The sequence below is a fragment of the Castor canadensis genome, chromosome 12 (assembly GCF_047511655.1).
Source record: "Castor canadensis chromosome 12, mCasCan1.hap1v2, whole genome shotgun sequence".
NCBI lineage: Eukaryota > Metazoa > Chordata > Mammalia > Rodentia > Castoridae > Castor > Castor canadensis.
Window position 1 is genome coordinate 62,843,111 of NC_133397.1, and position 16,955 is coordinate 62,860,065.

The 16,955-nt window shown below is 36.2% G+C and overlaps 1 protein-coding gene and 1 pseudogene across 5 annotated transcripts in view; one reads left to right on the forward strand and one right to left on the reverse strand.

Annotated features, from left to right (window-relative positions):
* The window catches only part of Exoc6b (exocyst complex component 6B), a 556,197-nt gene that overhangs the window by 365,165 nt on the left and 174,077 nt on the right, over positions 1 to 16,955 (reverse strand). The window lies entirely within an intron of this gene.
* LOC141415196 (U6 spliceosomal RNA) lies at positions 6,978 to 7,046 on the forward strand (annotated as a pseudogene).

Consider the following 16,955-nt stretch of genomic DNA (forward strand, 5'->3'; position numbering starts at 1 on the left):
TCCTAGCAATTCTAGGCCAACACAGGCAAAAAGTTTGTAAGACCTTATTTCACCATTAAAGAAACAAACAGACAAACAAACAAACCTGGGCATGATGTCAGCCTGGATAAAAAGTGAGACCCTATCTCCAAAATAACCAGAGTGCAAAGGGCTGAAGGTGTGGTTCAAGGGGTAGAGAGCTTCCTTTGCAAGCTCTAAGGCCTAAGTTCAAACTCCAGTATCACTAAAAAAAAAAAAAAAGAAAAGAAAAGAAAAGAAAATAATACTCTTCATTATAGAGACAAGGTTAATATATAAAGAAATACAATTCAATAGAAATTATATAAAGCCTGGGTCTTGAGGCTCACACCTATAATCCCAGCTGCTTGGGAGGCAGAGATGGGGAGGATGGCAGTTCCAGGCCAACCCAGACAAAAGTTAGCAAGATTGCATCTCAACCAAAAACTCAGGCTTGGAAGTACACGTCTACAGGAGGATTGTGGTCTGAGGTCACCTCAGGCAAAAACACAAGACACTGTTCAAAACATAACTAAAGTAAAAGAAGGCTGGGGTGTGGCTCAAGTGGAATAGTGCCTGCCTAGCAGGCATTAGGTCCTGAGGTCAGACTCAGAAAGAAAAGAAAACCATACTATACAAAGAGAAGAATGCTATAGGTTAGAGTGACTGCAAAGCAAAATTGCCAAAATTGCTGAGTTTCTGATCCTGCTTTTGAATTTCATTTTGACTGACTGAGGCTGTTTTTCAATAATATTCATAGTTATACTAAATAAATTTCTTATAAGGATCAAGTGAGATAACACATATAAAAGATCTTTGCCAACTATAAATTTTTATAGTTTGAAGTCAGGTATCGTGATACCTCTAGCATTGTTCTTTTGACTGAGTATTGCCTTGGCTATTCGTGGCCTCTTATGTTTCCATATAAATTTAACAGTAGATTTTTCAATCTCTTTAATGAATGTCATTGGAATTTTGATGAAAATGAAAACACGACCTACCGGAACCTATGGGACACATAAAGACAGTCCTAAGAGGAAAGTTTATAGCCATGAGTGCATATATCAAAGGACAGCATGGTACTGGCACAAAAACAGACATGAAGACCAGTGGAACAGAATAGAGGACCCAGATATGAATCCACACAACTATACCCACCTCATTTTTGACAAAGGTGCCAAAAATATACGATGGAGAAAAGACAGCCTCTTCAACAAATGCTGCTGGGAAAAGTGGTTACCCATCTACAAGAAACTGAAACTAGGTCCATGTCTATCACCCTGTAGTAGTATCAACTCAAAATGGATCAAGCACCTAAATAACAGACCTGAAACTCTGAAGTTACTACAGGAAGGAGCAGGAAACACTCTGGAACAAATAGGTATAGGCAAAGACTTCCTCAATAGAACACCAGCAGCCCAGCAACTAAAAGAAAGGATGAATAAATGGGACTTCATAAAATTAAAAAGCTTCTGCACAACAAAAGAAATGGTCTCTAAACTGAAAAGACCACCCACAGAGTGGGAGAAAATATTTGCCAGCTATACATCAGACAAGGGACTGATAACCAGAATATACAGGGAACTTAAGAACCTAAACTCTCCTAAAATCAATGAATCAATGAAGAAATGGGCAACTGAACTAAACAGAACTTTCTCAAAAGAAGAAATTCAAATGGCAAAAAAACACATGAAAAAATGCTTACCATCTCTGCCCATAAAGGAAATGCAAATCACAACCACACTAAGATTCTACCTCACCCTGTTAGAATAGCCATAATCCAAAACAGCACCAACAACAAGTGTTGGCAAGGATGTGGAAGAAAAGGAACCCTCATACACTGCTGGTGGGAATGCAAGCTGGTGCAACCACTCTGGAAAAAAATTTGGAGGCTTCTTAAAAATCTAAACATAGACCTACCATATGATTCAGCAATCCCATTCCTGGGGATATACCCAAAGGAATGCAACACAGGTTACTCCAGAGGTACCTGCACACCCATGTTTATTGCAGCACTACTCACAATAGCCAAGTTATGGAAACAACCAAGATCCCCCACTACTGATGAATGGATCAAGAAAATTTATTACTGGTACACAATGGAATTTTACTCAGCCATGAAGAAAAATGAAATCTTATCATTTGCAGGTGAATGGATGGAACTGGAGAACATCATTCTGAGCGAGGTCAGCCAGGCTCAGAAGACCAAAAGTCGTATGTTCTCCCTTATATGCAGACTTTAGATCTAGGGCAAATGCAGCCATGTGGTTGGACTTGGATCACAAGAAAAGGGGAGAGCACATATGGGAGATATAGGAATAGGTAGAAAACCCAAAACACGAAAGCGTTTGATGTCCCCACTCCAGAGGAACTAATACAGAAACCTTAAAATGACAGGTTATCATGAGCAGGGGATCAGGAACCAATGTAAAGATCAGTTAGAGTTGAATCAACATGGGTCGTAACACTTGGGTACATGAAAGCAATAGTAGGAATCATTCTTATAGCTACCCTTAACTCAACTAGCAAAAACGCTTTGTCTTTCTTATTATGCTTATGTCTTTTCTTCAACAAAATCAGATAAGGGCACAACGGGACCTGCGTGAAACTGAGGGGGGAAGAAAGAGGAGGGAGGCAGGGTGGAGAAATGACCCAAACAATGTATGCACATGTGAATAAATGTGCATACATTACTACGCCTAGTAAGCGTGGGCCCTGAGTTCAAACCCCAGAACCATAAATAATAGTAATAATAATAATAATAATATACTGTGGGTATCAGAGTCAGATTAAGATCTTACTCTTTAAACATGGTAAGATATACTAGATATTTAGAAGAGCTGCCATTTCACTTAATTTTTAGATTAGAAATCATTTAAATCCAGTCGTAGAGGAATGGCTCAATAAACCGTGACATATCCAATATGATAACATAACCACTTCAAATGTTCTCAAATATTTAGTAACATGAAGAAATACTCATAATATATTTTAAAGATAAAACCCTATATACAAACTGTGATATCCCAAAGTTATTTCAAAATTGCTATTAAAAGAAAAAAACATTATGAGAAAATATCTCTTCTTACAAAATGGGGAGGGATAGAAGAAGGTGGGAAATGGGAAACTGCTTTTCCTTAAAGATACAAATAAAAAAGTCACTCAGTGAAAGCTAAAAGGGATTTTTGTCAAGTTAATAAATTGAATTTGTCTTTAGAGATTCATTTCATGATTATAACTTTTACCACCTTTGTGTTATTTAGTGTTTATAATATAACTTTCACCATTTTTGTGTTATTTGGTGTTTATATAAACTTCTAAGTTCACAAATATATCTTTTACTCCCAGGGATATGCTAACAAAAAATTTGAAAGCCACTAAGTCAAGTTCTGTCCTTGGATTTACTGAATAGAATTCCTTCTAACCAGAGTAGAACAGAAAAAAATGGTGATAAGACATCATGGGATTTCAACTCCAAGTCAAATAGTGATACCACAAAAATCATGGGCTTGCAATCCAACCATTCATAGTTTTCCTGCGATCTCATTATTGATGAACAACCCTGCTAGCCAATTCCAGTCAGATACCTGTAAGCCAACCTTGAGACTATTCCCACAGTACTTATCCTAACTGTCTCCAGTTATCTTCTATACCAGACAACTTAAAACTAAATCTAAATGGGAATTTTAATCCTGCTTTTAGTTCTCAGAAATGAAACTGAAATGAAAAAAATCAAAATATGAAGAGCAAGTCTAGATTTTCTCCACAGATCAAAATTAGAAAATCCTGCTTAATTGTATTTTATTTTTAAAAGGATTTATACAGTATCTAAGTCACCAGGAACCATTGTCAGTAGTTTAAACATGTACATAAAGTCTTTCAATGCTGTTTAACATTAGTTCACTTATGAAATTCCAAATGACACTCAAACAGTCTTTTCATATTTGCCTATAATTACAAATACATGTCCAGAACCTTAAAGACACCCAGGATAACTGGCTAACTGCTTTCAGTTATCCTTCACACAAAATTTACTGCCAAACTCTAGAGAGGGACTGGCCCCCTCTTCTGCCCATAAGGATGGCAAGGAAACATCAGTTTCTTGTTTTCCCTATTGTCCTCATTCCATAGCTGCTCATGAGAAATTCTCCCATTTAACAAATCTGGAAAGAGAACTTTTTTTTTCAAAATTTGCTAACATATGCCAAGATAGGCTCCAGGCTATACCAATTACCTCCAAATTCCTACACTCTTGTTCAAGATTCCAAATGTCATACATTCCCTTGAGATTGTTAGTTTTTTACTGAATTGTATAAATATCAGAGGATATTTCTATTCTCCTTCCATTGTTACAAGACCACCACGGTAGATCAATTACAAATCTATCTTTGGGGATACTTCACCTCCAGTTCACATTTGGTCACCATTTACACTTACATTGGTTTCCAATTAAAGTTACTGTGGTTTTTACAAATCTGTAACTTTTCCAGTATCAAAAAAGCTAAACTTATATGTTCTGGCTATTCGTCAAAGTTTCTACAACTGTCCCTCCCTTCTGAATTCACCCTAATTCAGAATTTAACAGTAGCCCTTCCTTTCCCAAACCAGGACTACTGCATAAATCAAGTAATTTAAAGCAATGTTTTTCCCCCATCATCTAGAAAACATCACCAAACCTAGACACAAATAATTCTGAAAAATTCCAAAACACATTTTTACATAAAAAATATGAAGAGATGAAATAAAAGACCGTTCTAAATTCATTCCTATAGGTGAACTCACATTTGACAATAGAAATAAAAGGCTCTTTTCAGCACTCTTTCAGCTGGATTTATCAAGAAGAGAATAAATACTAACTGGATAATAAAAATACTAACACCCCTGAAGAATTTAGAATTCATCTAAGGAAAATAAACACTTGACATAAAAGCTCCCAAATCTAACAAGGAATATTTCGTTATTTAGTTTCCTTCAAAGATGTTAAGGTTCTAATTCAGAAGTGTCTCCTGTGGACTAATCAAATCTTAAATGGGTTATTGAATAAAATGATTCTGTAGTCCCTTCAAACTATGGGATGTGTGAATCCTCGTATTTAGCTTTCCTTACCACTCCACCAATAGGGATCACTCCTTGTTCTGGTCATCTGCACTACACACCATCTGTGATGGTTATTTGCTATTTACAACTACTGTGTTAGTTTCATTCTTTGTCAACAGTTTGTGTTCCCAAGTAGGTTAAAATAATGAGAGAATCATGATCTTTTAATATTTTTGGTACCTAAAAGACATACTTTACACATACATTGCCAAGTATGAAAAGAGCTTTTTCCTTCCCCAGAACCCCAAGAGCTACTAAAAAGGAATAAACTTAAAGAAGATGATTTAGGTCTGTGTCTATCAGATAGATGTTAGTATTCAAAGCAACTCTACCTCCTAGTTAATGAAGGTGACAAAGTGTATATTGCAGAGGATAGACTGGATGAAGATCTACAGAAGATAGCGGGACCAGATGATATCATATGGTTTATACTTGAGGAAGGAGCAATTACTTTCTGAGCTATTATGAGGACAGACAACAGGGGCAGAATTCATGCACAGACTTCGCGTAAGCAAAATGTATAAGCACTGTCTTGTCTTTCACTGTTCTGACTGCTATTCTTAGGCAAAATTATTCCTTTCTTCATCTCTACTTCTCAGATTACTGAGAATCAGTGCAAAATACAAACCAAATTCCTTCTCTAATTGAGTCTAAAACCCTTTAAATGCAAGAATTAAAACCACTCTGCACTTCAGCAGTTCTCCCTTTCCTAGTGCCACATCAGAAAGTATTGTCCAACTGTAGAATCACTTGCCATTCATACAGCAGAACATTTGTAATTTAGCCAACTATGTTGTACAGACTTACGCAACCAGTGTTCCATCCACAGAAAGCATTCCTGTGATAGAGGAGCTTTGGGGATGGAATTAGCTCCAAGTAGAAAATATTATATGTTTGGATTTCAAGGAAAAAAATCAGTAAAGTTACTAGTAACCTCTCTTACATGAGTTGTTAATGAAAAGTGGAATGAGCTGCTTCTTCCTATGTTATCAACTGTCATGCCTAATTTGGCCTGGCAGAAGCCTATCTTTTCCATGCAATCTCTCTTTTCTTTTTTTTTTTTTTTTCATTTTTCTTTTATTATTCATATGTGCATACAAGGCTTGGTTCATTTCTCCCCCCTGCCCCCACCCCCTCCCTTACCACCCACTCCACCCCCTCCCGCTCCCCCCCTCAATACCCCGCAGAAACTATTTTGCCCTTATCTCTAATTTTGTTGTAGAGAGAGTATAAGCAATAATAGGAAGGAACAAGGGGTTTTGCTGGTTGAGATAAGGATAGCTATACAGGGCATTGACTCACATTGATTTCCTGTGCGTGGGTGTTACCTTCTAGGTTAATTCTTTTTGATCTAACCTTTTCTCTAGTTCCTGGTCCCCTTTTCCTATTGGCCTCAGTTGCTTTAAGGTATCTGCTTTAGTTTCTCTGCATTAAGGGCAACAAATGCTAGCTAGTTTTTTAGGTGTCTTACCTATCCTCACCCCTCCCTTGTGTGCTCTCGCTTTTATCCTGTGCTCATAGTCCAATCCCATTGTTGTGTTTGCCCTTGATCTAATGTCCACATATGAGGGAGAACATACGATTTTTGGTCTTTTGAGCCAGGCTAACCTCACTCAGAATGATGTTCTCCAATTCCATCCATTTACCAGCGAATGATAACATTTCGTTCTTCTTCATGGCTGCATAAAATTCCATTGTGTATAGATACCACATTTTCTTAATCCATTCGTCAGTGCTGGGGCATCTTGGCTGTTTCCATAACTTGGCCATTGTGAATAGTGCCGCAATAAACATGGATGTGCGCAATCTCTCTTTTCAAAGAGAAGATGATATACTGTGTTCCTGGTATGTTGGGTGCTTGTATTCAGAAAATGCCAAAGTCTGTGCTCGCTTCGGCAGCACATATACTAAAATTGGAACGATACAGAGAAGATTAGCATGGCCCCTGCGCAGAAAATGCCAAAGTCGGAAAATTCAGTCACAAGAAACACTAAGATACAGTATACAGAACATTGAGGTCCTTTATATCTCATTTTGTGTTGTGTTATTTTTGCAGTTAATGAATTCTTGTATATACATTTATTGTTATTAGCCTGCTTTTTAAGAACAGAATGTAGAAACCATTTGAAGTAGATTGACTTTTTTATGCAGATTTACACAAACATGGAATTACCAAAATTTTAAGCATTTTATATTATAAAAAGTTAATATTTTGCAGACAAGTTAATTATTTTAAAAATAATCTTCAGGGGCTGGATGTGGTAGCTCATGCCAGTAATCTCACCTACTTAGGAGGCAGAGAGATGGGAGGATCTCAGTTTAATGCCAGCCCAGACAAAAAGTTAATGAGATCCAGTCTCAACAAGCAAGCCAGATATGGCATGTGCTTGTAATCCCAGCTATGCACAAGGTGTACATAGGAGGATCCAGTCCAAGACCAGCCCCAGCAAAAAGGGCAAGACCATATTTGGAAAAATAACTAGGGGTATAGCTCAAGTGGCAGAGTACTCACCTAGCAAGCATAAGGCTCTGAGTTCAAACTCCAGTACCACCAAAAAAACAAAATCTACAGTAGGTGCTCAAAATATCCCTTTACTTTCTTCCTATATCCTAATATTCCCCCAATGTGGAAGCCTCAATCCACCAATATAATGTTATTCACTTAGTGGCAAAACATTACAATTCTACTCAATTTTCCATGTTTGATTCTTTTAGGTGTTATGTGGATCATATAACAGACAATAAAGATTTGTTTGTTATGGACTGTTTGAATCCACCCAAAGTTCTTACTTGAAATCCTCGCCAGTAATTTGATGGGATTAAGAGAAGTCTCTAGAAGTGCTTAGACTCATGAAGGTAGACTCCTGAAAGAATGAATGCTCTTGTTATAGGAACCTCAGAGAGCTCTCTCTTTCCCTCTTTTGGCCACATGAGGATACAATGAGATGGTAGGTCTGTAAGCCAGAGTCCTCACCAGAACCCAGTCATGTTGGCATCCTGATCCTAGACATCCAGAACTGTGAGAAATACATGTCTGTTGTTACACATTTCTATAATGCTTTGATACAGCCACCAAAAATGACTAGGAAAGAAATAAACATAAAGTATACATATGCCAGGAGAGTATGATGGTATACATCTATAATCCCAGCATTTGGGAGACAGGGATGGGAGGACTGCAAGTTCAAGTTCAGCCTAGGTGACCTAGCAAGCCCCTGTCTCAAAAACATAAACAAAAAGAGAAGTATGCATCTATAGTATATAGTCAAAAGTATCCCTTTACTTTCTTCCTGTATCCTAATATTTCCCCAACCTAGAAACCTCAATCTACCTAATACAATGTTACTCACTTGGTGCCAAAACATGACAATTCTAGTCAATTTTCTGTGTTTGATTCTTTTTTTAAAAAAAAATGAAGCCATTTGATGTCTGTACTTTGTTTTCCACATTAAAACATCTTTAACCTTTCATTTGCAATGGTATCTTGTTAGCTATCTCCCCTGAACATATACTACATCACTTATACATCCTATTAAACTGTGGCAGCCAGGGTTGAATATAACATTCTAGGTATACTCCAAAGAAAACAAACTATCAACTCTCATCCAGATACTAAAACAGTAATAAACTTACTGCAGCCTTGGCTTTTTTAAATGACCACATTGCACCTGCCTTTTCTCTGCCAAATGTATTGCTTGTAAACCTTTCCCATTCTGTACTTGGAAGTACTTATTTGAAATTCAGGATCAGGAATTCACATTAACTCAAGATAAAGTTTAATTCATCAGATGAAGTCAGATTTTAAACTCTATAAAGATCCTTCAGATTATGATTCTGGTATTCACCGTAGTCCTTTGCTACACATATAAACATAGCTAGTAAACACTCAACATCTTTATTCTGATGGGAAAGTAAATACTTAGCACAAACAAAGAATCCTACTACACAATAGCAGCAATCTTCTATTCTTACATATTCATCTATCATTGTATTTCACATTCAACCACTTCTCTACTTATTTGTCTTCTTATTCAATTCGTATTTCTTCATGTTGTATAAAAACTGCCTAGGATGGTAATTTTATAAAAAGTTATGTCAAAAATGAAGAATAGTTGCAAAAAGTGAATTACTTTCCAATTTCTAAATATGCCACCCTCTCTTGCCTCCAGCTTTGTAGGTTTTGCAAGCTTTGTCCTCTACCCACAACAGCCCACACATCCCCAGCATGTTGGTCTACATTAAACCCCTTTGTCTCAGCTAATACACTACTTTTTATGGGAACCCTTTTTTGATCACACAAATCCTGGTTAGACTATCCTATACTTCTTCTATTATAATACTTACTGCACTTTATTATAATTTCTTCTTGTGTTTAACACTCACCAAATTGCAAGCCTTGAGAAGCACCATTAGCCATGGGTAGAATTACATCTGGCTGAGCCTTAAGGAACTAACAAATACAGAAGGAAACATTCAGGACCCCACCACCATTTCTTAGGCTGTGGGGACTAATTCCATCATGGCTCACATCCATCTATCTCAGTGACTGAAGTCTAACCCTCTAATCCTCTATAACCCTCCAGACTATTATCCCCACATGCTCTCTATATCTCCTAAGTGTGATCTGCCAATATTTACAAATTAGAAGGATTCACACAAAAATCTAGTTTTCCAGTATATCTTGGAAAAAATCAGAATCTGGTAATACTAGGTCTATACTACCCCCATGGAAATAATCAACTAAGTCTGAACAGTAGCTAACCCCCTTAAACCTGCATAGTTCTTAGTATACTCATTTACATACCTGCTTAACTCACAGAGTTAACTGAATATGCAACATCCTTCCTATTGTAATCTACTCCTATTCATGTCTGTGACCTCTTCCCCCAACCTTTCCACTATAATCTCTGTTAATTCAAGATCATTATATTTCTAAATACCCTGTACTACAATAATACAGTAAACATGTTTTTTGTGTTATATAGAAAGGAGTTAAAATGAAAAAAAAAGAACAAGAAAAAGGAGGGAAGGAGGCAGAGAGGGTAGAAGGAAGGAAGGAAGGAGGAAGGGAAGGAAGGAAGGAAATGAATTTTACATTTTGGAACCAATAATGCTACAAGAGGTTAGGAAATATAGAATTGCTTTTCAAACTAAATAGTGAAAAGAATCCTGAGGTAGTTAATTAAATAATTACAGTTGGAGAAATGGCCAACCAAAAGCATATTAATTGCATTTTTTGCTCTGGAAAAAAAAACTGTAATGCTCAAGTGCAAATCTCAGCAGGAAGTAGCAATAGGAGTAATAATGTAACACCACAGTAGTCAACCTTAAAGGGAAAATGCTGGCACCATATCAAATTACCAAACTAAATAATCCCAATGTGGCATGCTAAAATAGCAAACTACAAAATAGTGCATTCATCATGACTCTGCATTACCTCCACTGATCAGAGCACTCTACAAAAGCTAACTTAAAAATAATAACAAATGACAGTGTACAAACAAGTAATATAGCATAGTCAGTGCTCCTCGATTGTTCTAAATTATCAAAGTGTGCATGTATGTGTGTGTATATATATACATACATATACATATAGAGAGGGATATCAGTGTGTATAAAACAAGGTAAAATTTAAATGAGTCAAAGATAAATTATCCACAATCATGTCACTGTTATATAGAAGTCTCACCACTCCCCATCCAATCATAATGTACAACTCTGAAATCAAACCTGTCAAAGAAAATGCACAAACATCTGTGCACTGCAAGAGTCACAAATTCATAATAGGATATAAGGATTATCTAACACATGGTAAGGTCAACATGGAAAGCAATTTAGATTTTTATACCACACTATATACCAGTAAATCCCAGATGGATTAGAGTTAAAAGGAAAAAAAATTCAAATCATTTTTTAAATAGCATAAATATTAGTACATAGCATATACTAATATATTAGTATACTAAAAATTGTGCAAATATTTGAACTTAAAAATAATGAGAAATACTGAAGATGAATAAATTATTTACATAGGAGTGGACATAAATCACAATTTAAAAAATCATAAGCACAACTTCCCAATAGAATAAAAGAATGAACAAGGGAAATAAATACACAATTCACAAAAGAGAAATGTATTCATGCAGCGAATAAATATATGTTAAAACATTTAATCTTATTAATGACTATAGAAATGCAGAGAAAAACAACACCTATGAAATTTTAAAGAGCTGAAGAAAATAATAAATGCTGTCAAGGGTACAATGAACAGAAACTCTGACATATCAGTAAAACTGTAAATGAAAAAACAATTTGGAAAACAATTTTAATGTGCAGCAAGAACCTTAAGAATACTTATATTGGTCCAATAATCCTATTTCTCAGAATCTATCCTAAAAAAATTATCTTAAATAAGGCAAAGGTTAAAGTCACATAGTTGATACTTGAATATTTTTTAAGCCTGGAAATAATTTAACTGTCTAACATTTAGTAAAAATAATTAACAAATAACATTCTCTAGATGAATAAAAAATCAATCATGAAACATATTGTTTACAAAGACTACATAATACAAAAAATATTTGAGCAGATGTATAAAACAAGATATATAAATACATATACAATATGATTTAGAATACATTTTTAGAAGCACAGACATAGGAGACAAAAATTCTGAAAAAAACCAAAAAATTTTAACAATAGTAGTCTATTTATTACTTTCTACTGAACTTTCCCTCTACTTCTTAGTCCCCAGTGCTGTGTCTGGTAGGTGACTATACCAACTAGACCCGGAAGTATCCCAGACACCAGCTTCTTCACCTATACCCTGACTTCCCCATAAAAAGAATGGGATGTGGACAAACTTCTTTAAATTGTCCAGCTGGACTGAACTAAACTCTCTTTGGTATACTTAGTGGTATAGGAGTATATCTGATTTACTCATATTTTATATGTATATATATATGTATACACATGTATTTGGTATACTCTTCTCTTTTTATTTTGTATCATTTATGTAGTTTTGCCTCATATTATAGCTCATTGCAAATCGCAAGATATCTGACCAAATATTAAGCCCCATAACAAAAAGTACCTGCTGGCTGCAGCAGGTGGAAGTACAGAGATTCCAAATAGACCAGCAAATTGCTGCCCACCTGTCAAGCCCTCAACCCAGGGAACTGAGGGGAAGAGCCAGGTAGGCTCATCCAGCTTGGACTCAGGTTTTGCTGCTGTTGCTGCTATTGATGTTTTAATGTCATTTCACAATCCTCTATCCACAAAGATTCTAAGTCCCAGTGACAAACTCTGGTATAATTAAAACAAAATGAGGGAGTGGAAGCTTGGCAAAAGCAGTATAGCACCTGCCTGGCAAGGACAAAGCCCTGAGTTCAAACCCCAGAAAGAGTTTGGACTCAAACAACTATCTGAGTCTAGTTCTTTCTAACTCTCTAACCTTAAACAAATTGCTTTAACTCTTAAAACTTCATCATCTTTACCTATAGAAAAAATAACAATATTTGCCTTGCAGGTTTGTACAAATAAACAATTTGTAAATATAATAACATAAATAAACATAAAGAAAACACTTACAGGCTGGCAGAGTGGCTTCAGTGGTAACAGTAGTTGCCTAGTTCACTTGAGGTCCTGAGTTCAAACCCAGTACAGCACAAAAAAAAAAAAAAAAAAAAAAAAAAAAACATGGCAGCAATATAACGGACAGCTGACTCACACGGAGGTTCATTTCCCCTTAACTGCCAGAGTGTGAACTACTGTGCTAAGCACTGAAATGTTGTTCTAGGTCAGTGTAGCTGCTGAGTAAAACAGATGGTCTGTTCTATTAAAGAACTTACTTTTGTGAAAATAAAAAGGAAAATTTAAACAATCACACTAATAATTTTAGAATCTGACACTGGCATGAGAATTATGAAGGAAGAGTTGACAAGGGTATAAAGTAGCACAGAGGATGGAACTTAAGATTGCTGAGGGTCGCACAGCAACTAAGAGATAGCATAGATAAATGGGACCTCATAAAACTAAAAAGCTTCTGTTCATCAAAAGAAATGGTCTCTAAACTGAAGAGAAAACCCACAGAGTGGGAGAAAATATTTGCCAGCTACACATCAGACAAAGGACTGATAACCAGAATACATAGGGAACTTAAAAAACTAAATTCTCCCAAAATTAATGAACCAATAAAGAAATGGGCACGTGAACTAAACAGAACTTTCTCAAAAGAAGAAATTCAAATGGCCAAAAAATACATGAAAAAATGCTCACCATCTCTAGCAATAAAGGAAATGCAAATTAAACCCACACTAATATTCCACCTCACCCCTGTTAGAATAGCCATCATTAGCAACACCACCAACAACAGGTGTTGGCAGGGATGCAAGGGAAAAAAGGAACCCTCTTACACTGTTGGTGGGAATGTAAACTAGTACAACCACTCTGGAAAAAAATTATAAAGCTAAACATTGATCTACCATTTGATCCAGCAATACCACTCTTGGGGATATACCCAAAAGACTGTGACACAGGTTACTCCAGAGGCACCTGCACACCCATGTTTATTGTGGCACTATTCACAACAGCCAAGTTATGGAAACAGCCAAGATGTCCCACTACTGACGAATGGATCACGAAAATGTGGTATCTATACACAATGGAATTTTATGCAGCCATGAAGAAGAACGAAATGTTATCATTCGCTAGTAAATGGATGGAATTGGAGAACATCATTCTGAGTGGGAGGTTAGCCTGGCCCAAAAGACCAAAAATCGTATGTTCTCCCTCATATGCGGACATTAGATCAAGGGCAAACACAACAAGGGGATTGGACTTTGAGCACATGATAAAAGCGAGAGCACACAAGGGAGGAGTGAGGATAGGTAAGACACCTAAAAAATTAGCTAGCATTTGTTGCCCTTAACACAGAAAAAGTAAAGCAGATACCTTAAAAGCAACTGAGGCCAACAGGAAAAGGGGACCAGGAACTAGAGAAAAGAAGATAAAGAAGAATTAACCTAGAAGGTAACACACACGCACAGGAAATCAATGTGAGTCAACTCCCTGTATAGCTATCCTTATCTCAACTAGCAAAAACCCTTGTTCCTTCCTATTATTGCTTATATTCTCTCTTCAACAAAATTAGAGATAAGGGCAAAATAGTTTCTGCCGGGTATTGAGGGGATCGGGGGGAGAGAGAGGGGTTGGAGTGGGTGGTAAGGGAGGGGGTGGGGGCAGGGGGGAGAAATGACCCAAGTGTTGTATGCATATATGAATAATAAAACAACAACAAAAAAAGATTGCTGAGGGTCCAAAAAGGTCCCTCTGAAAAAATAACATTTAGAAATCTAAATTTTAAATAGGGTCTGCTTAGGGGTACAACGGCAATCCAGATTGAGGGAGAAAAACAGTACTGTATGATTTGAAAGCCTGAAGAATTGGTACTTTAAAAAAAATTTTTTTTAATTTTAAAAAGCCAGTGGGTACATATATTGAGCAACCAGGGGACTCAAGATGAACCTAAAAAGATACAGGTAGTTATCAAGGTGGCCAAGTCCAATCTGAACACAAAGCCAATCCATAGCCTTTATTTGTACCATCCTAGGTCTAGGAATACAAATTACCTTTTTCATGCATTATACAAAGAACACCTACTTGGAAAAAAAAAACTTTCATCTCCAGAATGATAGATTGGTTGGGCTTTTCCTCCCATTCCTGCTAAATACAGCTAAAAATTCTGGATAGTAGATTTTAAACAAACATAAGTATGTAGGAGGAAAAGAGGAAGGCAGACCCAACAAACAAAATGGCAGTGAAATTTATTGTGTATTTCATTTTGTCTTATACATATCAAACTCGTTATTAGGGAAGGCAATAAGCTGAAAAACCCAATGAAAGCAGATTCTAAAAGGCACCAAAAAACAATTTCTTCCCTCTAGCCAAAAGGCTAAGTAAGAGGCAGACTACCAAGAGAGAAATAAAACTTATACACAATAACTATTCTATTCCAGCTTACCAAACACCATGGTGGAGAGGGGGGTGGAACAGTACAGGAACTATAGGCCACTATCACCCCCTCCCAAAGACCAAGCAGAGAGCCAAGACTTCCCCTTCAGACAACCTGTCCTTACCTTAAGAGACAGTGTTAGAAAAGTCAGAGTAGGGAGCTCGGTCTTTCTGAGACCACTCCATTACGGGAACTTTTCTTCTCTTTTCCTGTCTGCTTAAAAAAAACCTCTGCTCTTTCCAAAAAAGAAAGAAAAGAGAAGTCAGAATAGGCAGCCAGGACTTTAAAGACTACCAGGCAGTAACAGGAACCCTTACATGGTATCAATGGAGACCATGAGACAAAACAGAAAATAGAAATAGAGAAACCCACAGTTAAAAGTGGAGACCTCAACACCCCTATCTAAATGACTGATACAACTATGAAATCAGCAAGGATACAGAAAAACTCAACAATCCCACAGAGCAAGAATATCTAAATAACATTCATAGAACACACGTCACAACAGCAGCAGAATAATCATTGTTTTCAAATATCCACAGAACTTATACCAAGATAAATCATATTCTAGGCTATAAAACATCTCAACAAAACAAATTAATTGAAATCACAAACTATAATCTCTAAAAATAATGCAACTAATACACACTTGGAACCTAAGAAAATGCTTATAAATAAAAAAGGGTAAAGAAAAAGTCTCAAAGGAAAATTTAAAATACATTAAACTGAATGAAATGAAAATACATCAAAATTTTGGTACATAGCTAATGCAGCGAGGAAATTTCTAGCACTAAATGTATAGATTAGAAAAAAGAAATGTTTCAAATATGATCTAAGTTCCCACTGAAAGGAACTAGAAGAGAATAAAATAAATCTAAAACAGGCAGTAGGAGTAAAATAACAACAAAACACAAAACAACTAAATTGAGAACCAGAAAATAATAGAGAGAATCAATGACACAAAAATGTGGTTCTTTGAAAATATCAACAAAACTTACAAACTTCTAACAACACTGACAATGAAAAACAAGGGGAAAGCATGAATCAGGAAACAAGGACTATCACCACAGACTGTGCAAATATGAAAAGCATAATAAGAAAAAACTACAAACAACTCGACACATATAAATTTGACATTACCGAAAAACTACAAAGTACCACAATTTACCTAATAGCAAACAGATTATGTGAGTCATGCGTGGTGGAGGCACATTAATAATCCCAGCCCTCAGAGCCTGAGGCAGGAAGAGTACAGGTTCAAGGCCAACCTGGGCTACACAGCAAGACCCTATCTCAAAAAACAAACAAACAAAAAAAGCTGGTGGTATGGCTCAAGAGGTAGAGAGCCTGCCTGCCTAGCAAGCACAAAGTTGTAAGTACAAACCCAGCAATAGGAAAAAAAAATTTTTTTGAAAAGTACTATAAAAATCTTCTCAAAAAAGAAACCTTCACTCCCATATGGTTTCAGTAATTTAACCAAACATTTTAACAAAAATTAACACCAATTCTACATAATTTTCTTTTCCAGAAAATAGAGGGGAAAGAATGCCACCAAGTTCATTTTATGAAACCCTGATATTAAAACCTGACAAAGACAGTGCTAAAAAGAGAAAACTACAGACCAATATGCCTCAGGAATATGCTATAGATAGAAATATCTTAGCAAAATATTAGCAAATAAAACCTAGCAGCATATAGAAAAAATTATACACCATGACCAAGTAGGGTTTAATCACAGGGATGGTAGGCTAATTCAAGATTTGAAAAATCAATTAATGTAATCCATCATATTAACAGATTAAAGATCTAATAGAAGAAAAGATCTAAAGAAGAAAAAAATCACATGATT